We start from the raw sequence: 6174 nt of genomic DNA, 5'->3' as shown, positions 1-6174 counted from the left end.
CCCAATGGAATCCCAGTTCTTAGCATTGAAATCAGTGATGATGTTGAATTGTTGTTCCTTGTGATGTAAGGAAGCCTCTAATTTCATTTCATAGAGTCATGTAGAACTCTAAAAGCATACCTACATGTAGTGTACAGATTTTCCAGCTGCAAGAATACATGCTCGTGTTGGAGCAAAAAGTTCAGCCACCTGAGCGGATAGATGATATGGGAGTCTTGCAGATTCCACCACGTCATATCAGTGACAATAGCATAGCCAACAGCTCCAACTCTGTCTACTCTTCGAGCTGATCTATCCATATAATAAACCAGATCAGGATTAGGAAAAGGTGTGATAGAAAGATCAGGCCTTGGAGCTACCGCTTCAGTAATTACTGCCAGACAATCACGAGGCTCACCATCTTCCTCAGTGGGAAGTAAAGTGGATGGACTCAACACATAATAATGAATATAATCACAACGAGTGGAAGCAGGAGTAAAATGAGCCATTTTGGGCTACAAAAGAATAGCAGCTACAGCATGTGGAACCAGAACCTTCAAAAGTCTGTAAGCTAGCAAAGAAGAACTTGTTATAGCCACTGCAGCTGCACTCACTGCTCTAGAACAAGGAGGAAGCCTTTTCATAACTGGCGGAAGTCATTGAGAATTGTAAGCAACAGGCTTAAATTTGTCACCGTGTTTCTGCAGCAGAACAGCACTGTAGAAACCATTTTTCTCTAGGCATAAGTCTTTTGACATATCAGGAATGCCTAAAGCAGGTGCAGAAGCTAAAGCTTCCTTCAATTTTTCAAAAGACCCAGTAGCTTCAGGAGTCCAAGTCACTGGGTCATGTGCAGTCAGTCCAGTCTCATGCGCAATGTCAGAGAGTGGTTGACCTAGTTTAACATAATCACAGATCCACTGTCTGCAGTAACCTGTGGATCCTAAAAATCTCTTTTTAGTCAACGGTTTAGGCATTTACAACAGCGCATGAATTCTTGAATTCTAATTTTCCATCGCTTATGTGAGATCATGTCCTAAATAGTGCATTTTATGGTTAACCGGCTACAGTTTGTATAAATCATGCAGTTCAAAGTGCATCCTTTGGGAAGAACAAAACCTGCAAAATATTCCTGCAACACGGCTGACAGAGGGGGGCTCTGAAAGACCCTGTGCAAAACATGCATAGCAGTACTTTTTACCTTTAAAGTTAAATGTGAACCAGTATTGTAATGCTGGATCAACTGGAACACTAAAGAAAGCATTAGCCAAATCTAAATCACAATCTAATCTAAATCTAAATCTAAATCACAGTGAACCATTTTGCATTGCCAGGCATAGAGGATAAAATCGTGGGTGGGTTGGGTACAACCGGTGTTCAAGCAAACACACCCTCATTTACAGTGCGCAGGTAATGAGCAGGTCGCCAGGATTAGCCATCAGCCTTTTGTACTGGATAAAGTGGGGTGTTACAGGGTAATTTTGGGCTTTGGATGGGTTTTTTTTAAACTAAAAGTGCAGCAGAAAGGATGGACAATGGTTCCCCTCCTGCAGTTCACGTTTTGGCTTCTAACTACACCGGTGTCACAACAAGACAAATCCATGCCTCGCAATTCAACTTCTACATCATGATCTGAAAATTCTAATGATCTAGCAAGAACAATATGAGGGATGTCAGTCCTCCAGAACACTTTCCTCTGCATGTCATTTAGATCAACAAGCAAAGCAAAAAAGTCCTTTTCAACCACAATGCCATTACCTTGTAACTGTTCTTCATCAGTTTGTTTATCCCATTCTTTTTCAAACTGTTCGTCTGCACTTTCATGTACTTCATGAGACATGCACTTATAAGTGGAGTGATCATGTCTCACAAATGCTTCACCACTATGGGCTTCAACAAAATCACACAACGCTTGTGTAACTTAAGAGGGATCAATATTCCAACAATAAGCATATCTGGGAACGCTGAGGAGTGGCATACCATATCAGCCGAAGGTTTATCAGAAGGGTCAGACTTTCTTAATACCAAACTATTCTTGGTACAAACAATAGTCAAGCCCAAAGCACACAACAAATCTCTACCAGCCAAATTCCTTGGACAGTCTTGGACAATGACAAATTAGTGACATATATTTGAAACATCAAAGTCTTGTATTCAACCAGACACCTTTCAGTCACTTCACACTTTACAGGGGTTCCTGAAACCCCAATGCAAGTCTTTGTTTTTTGAGACATCTGAAAAGCTTCTGTTGTTCACCTCAATGTTGACTCAGTGGATCCTTTGTCAACAGACATTTCATAGGTGGTACCATGAACTTTGGTCTAAAATACTGGGAGATCTCAGACTTATAGACAAGAGAAAGATAGAACAGTTCAGTATCTTCAGAGTCACTAGATTGAGGTTTTTTACTCTGCTCCTGACAATCATCAGGACTTGAAACCTGTATAGATACTCATAACATTTGTGATGATCAATTCCTGTCTCCAAATGGTCTATTGTGTGTTTCGCTATACCCACACATTGCCAGATGGTGGGTGTGACATTCCTCGTTCACCATCCCACATCCCACATGTTGTGCAGTTTTTAGCAATGTGTCCCACTTGAGGGCATCTCCAGCAAACATCAGCATAGTAGGCCAGCTGAACCTTCTGAAGCTTTTCAGCTGTTGCTTTGGAATTTTGTTGGTTGGTTCTTTTCATCTTGAACAACAGACTCAGCATGTGAGCAGTATTTTTAAACATAATTTAATCTAGCACGTTGCCATGCCACACAGTGCCTGAAAAAAAGTGCTTTGACCTCTGGGATCAAACCATCCACCAGGTTCTGAACAAATTATCTCTCCCAGACAGTGTCATCTGTGATATCAGTTGCTTGTTCATCACCACTATTCGTGTTAAAGACTTCAACTTTTCTGGAGAAGTAGTCATCAAAGGTCTCGCCTTGTTTTTTGCACACATGCATTCAGTTGTCATATTGATGACTGGTCTGACTTTGGTCTCCAGTGCTTGGCCCAAAGCTGCTAGTTGGGCTTGATAAGGAGAAGCATACTTTCCCATTATTCTTAGGCTCTGGAAGCTTATCAATGATGGCCTGAAATTCTGTTGTTTCAGTGGTCTATAAACATGCTGAACAACCCCAGCTCCATTAGGGCATTCTATTGTTGGATCAAGGAATTAGCTTTCCTAAGCACCAGCCACTGCTCCTAGTTGTGCCAAAGATGATATGCCAAAGATGTCAACCTGGATATTGGATCCCAATATCCAGGTTGACATCTTTGGCTGGTATACAGTTCATGCCCTTGTTTTGCCTAGGCAAATTGAGTTAAATTGCACTCCTTTCTGCATAGTTATTGGGCTCCATGGTCTTTCTTGAGGTATTTGCGTAGATATCTTTAAGGCATGGTTCAATAATCCAGTATATGGTGGAGGTGTATGGCCAGCAGGAGGCATTGCAGTAACTACTTCGCTTTCTTCCCCTGCAGTTCCACTTTCAACCTGTGGGTGGTGTGTATTCTCCAGTGAGTGCTGTTGTAGATGTTGTTACCCACCAGGGGGAGCTCCATCTCCTTGCTGTGGAGGGTATGTTCTTACAGGGCAGTCAATTTCATCAACTTTATGAAAACATACGAGAACTGTTTTAGGGCGGCTTGATGTCATTTGACCTGTGTGACTGACCTTTTGACAAATGGCATCTCAGACCCCTACCATATAGTCATTATCCCATTCAGGAGGCCCTGTGGGACTAGGAGGATCTATAAATTAATGTAATAATGTCATACAGGAGTTTTCAAAAGAACCATCTTGTGGCCATCTTAGTTCAAACTCTGCTACATGATCACAAAATGGTGTAGTGTTAAATTGGTTCAGCCTGCGACATCTTCAACGAGGATTCTAGGAGTTATCTGCATCATCCTATCACATGCTTCATCTACACAATTTCAAACTTTCAAGTTGTTTTGTCCACTTAGCATTAACTTTCTTACAAGCATGTGCTTTTGCCTTTTTTAATTTTACCCTCAAATCTCTTTGCCATATTTTTTCTCAAAGTTCTAATAGAGTCATGCTGAAAACCCCCAAACTGAGGAAATCCTAATGTTTTATGCCATTTTGGCAAAAACTGCATGACAGTAGAGCCATATTTATCATACATAACTTTAGCTGGACCCTGAAGGTTTTTCTGATGGCTGTTTTTGACACCCATGGTGAACTTGTTAGATAAAAGGTGTAGTAAGGCTTATTTATTACTATTATTATTATTATTATTTAATAATCCTAAAATATAAATAGACTGATCATTCTATGTTCATTAAAAGGAAAAAGGAGAGAAGGAAAGTGGAAAACCAAGAATAACATTCTAAAGTAAAAATGACAAAAACAATATTAAAATTTATTCATGGAATAAATATAAAACAGTATAAAATTATTATTATATTTTGTTTTTCCCTCAGAAATGGTTAAAAAAAAAGGGGGGGGGGGTCATCCAACTCAAATAATGTAAGCACTTTTAAATGTTAATTTCAGCACCACAGACATGGCTAAAAGGAAACCTGTTAACCAAGGCAACCACACAAAGCACTGTAATGCTATTTTCTAACTGAGAAGCATCTCATCTCTGACACCCACTTATCTTTAGCAACAAAAGCCTGGTCTTCAACACAGATTTTTTTTTCAAGATGGTAAATAACCTGCACTTATATAGTGCTTTTCTAGTCTTATCGACCACTCAAAGCGCTTTACACTATTGCCCCATTCACTCATTAACACACATACAGCATTTTTTTTTATACAAACAGTGCTTGCTATACACACACACACACATTCACACACCAATGATACATTGGGTGCAATTTGGGGGTTTAGCATCTTGCCCAAAGACACTTAGACATGCGGACTGGAGGAGCCGGGGATTGAACCACCAACCTTCCGGTTAGTGGATAACCCGCTCTACCTCCTGAGTCACAGCACCCAAAGATAAATATCTGCTCTGCACAAACCTTTAAGGCAAACAGTTACACACCATTTTAATAATTTATTCACCCATTCTCACCCAATGTCCTGGCTAGGGAATGATGTCCTTCCAGAAGACAGCCACAAGATAATAATGTTGTGGAAGATTATCTACAAAGGACTCTGAACACAATTAAAAACACCAAAACACTGATAGGGTTAAAGTGAAATATATCGTGAGTTATAATATAGCAGACAAACAAACCTTATCACAACAAGTCAAAAGAAAGTCTCAACAGAAAAAGTCTTAAAATCATCTTTTATAGTGTTTCTTAAGACAAAGAACTTAGTTCCAATTGTTTATCTTTACTCCTACCCAAACACATCATCCAATAGTATAAAAACGTATATAATGTTCACCTGCTGTCCATGCAGTAGTCATAAACTGAACATCAGACAAGCATAGCTTGGCTTATTTCCATTTATGGTAAAACTGCAGGCTGCTTCATATGTAGGCCCCCCTTAGAGAAACTTGAAACTTCTATAGTAGCATCTGCAGTGGTGTATCATCTCAATGGCTGCTATTCTGCTGTATAATCTTTACTCTGGGAAGGAAGCGTCCAGGTTCAGGTGATGCTAAACTATAATGTTCAGTGTGGTTGTAGGTCTATCTTCAAATTGACCATTAGCTAAGCCCCATGCTCCTTAGTTACTGTTGTAACGTCTATCAACTTTCCCTTCTTATAAAGCACATACGCAGCTTACGATGACAACAGAGGCAGATTTACTACTTGAAATTCGTAGTCACTTTTGAAACAATGGGGCCTCGGTATCGGACAAAAGCAGGCTTCTCATTTCTGGCCAGCGGCCGTAAATTTTATCAGCTGTCACTAACTACCTGAGTCCGCTAAGGGTAGCTCCATGAGTTGGTTGAAAACCAAGCTGATTTCTTTTTCATTGACAGATCTTTAAAATGGGTCTTAAATACGTGCTTGCTGGCTACTTGCATGATATCCAGCTAAAAGACTGAGGCTAAGGTTTCATATCTCAAATGCAAAATGTCAGAACCTTGACCAGTTGATGACCCATGTAGAACAATTAAGATACGTTGTTCTTGACTTGCAGTATAGAGCTAGTTGGTCCTAGAATTACCGTGTAAGTATCACAGAAAAATGTAAACTCAAACTATTATTTCATTCTTACATAAACCTGTTTGACCAGTGTGTTTGGTGCATGTCAAGTTGGGTCA

Source organism: Xiphias gladius, chromosome 2, assembly GCF_016859285.1.
Source record: "Xiphias gladius isolate SHS-SW01 ecotype Sanya breed wild chromosome 2, ASM1685928v1, whole genome shotgun sequence".
NCBI classification, from domain to species: domain Eukaryota; kingdom Metazoa; phylum Chordata; class Actinopteri; order Istiophoriformes; family Xiphiidae; genus Xiphias; species Xiphias gladius.
The sequence above is the reverse complement of the archived record's forward strand: the minus strand, read 5'-3'. Positions refer to the sequence as shown.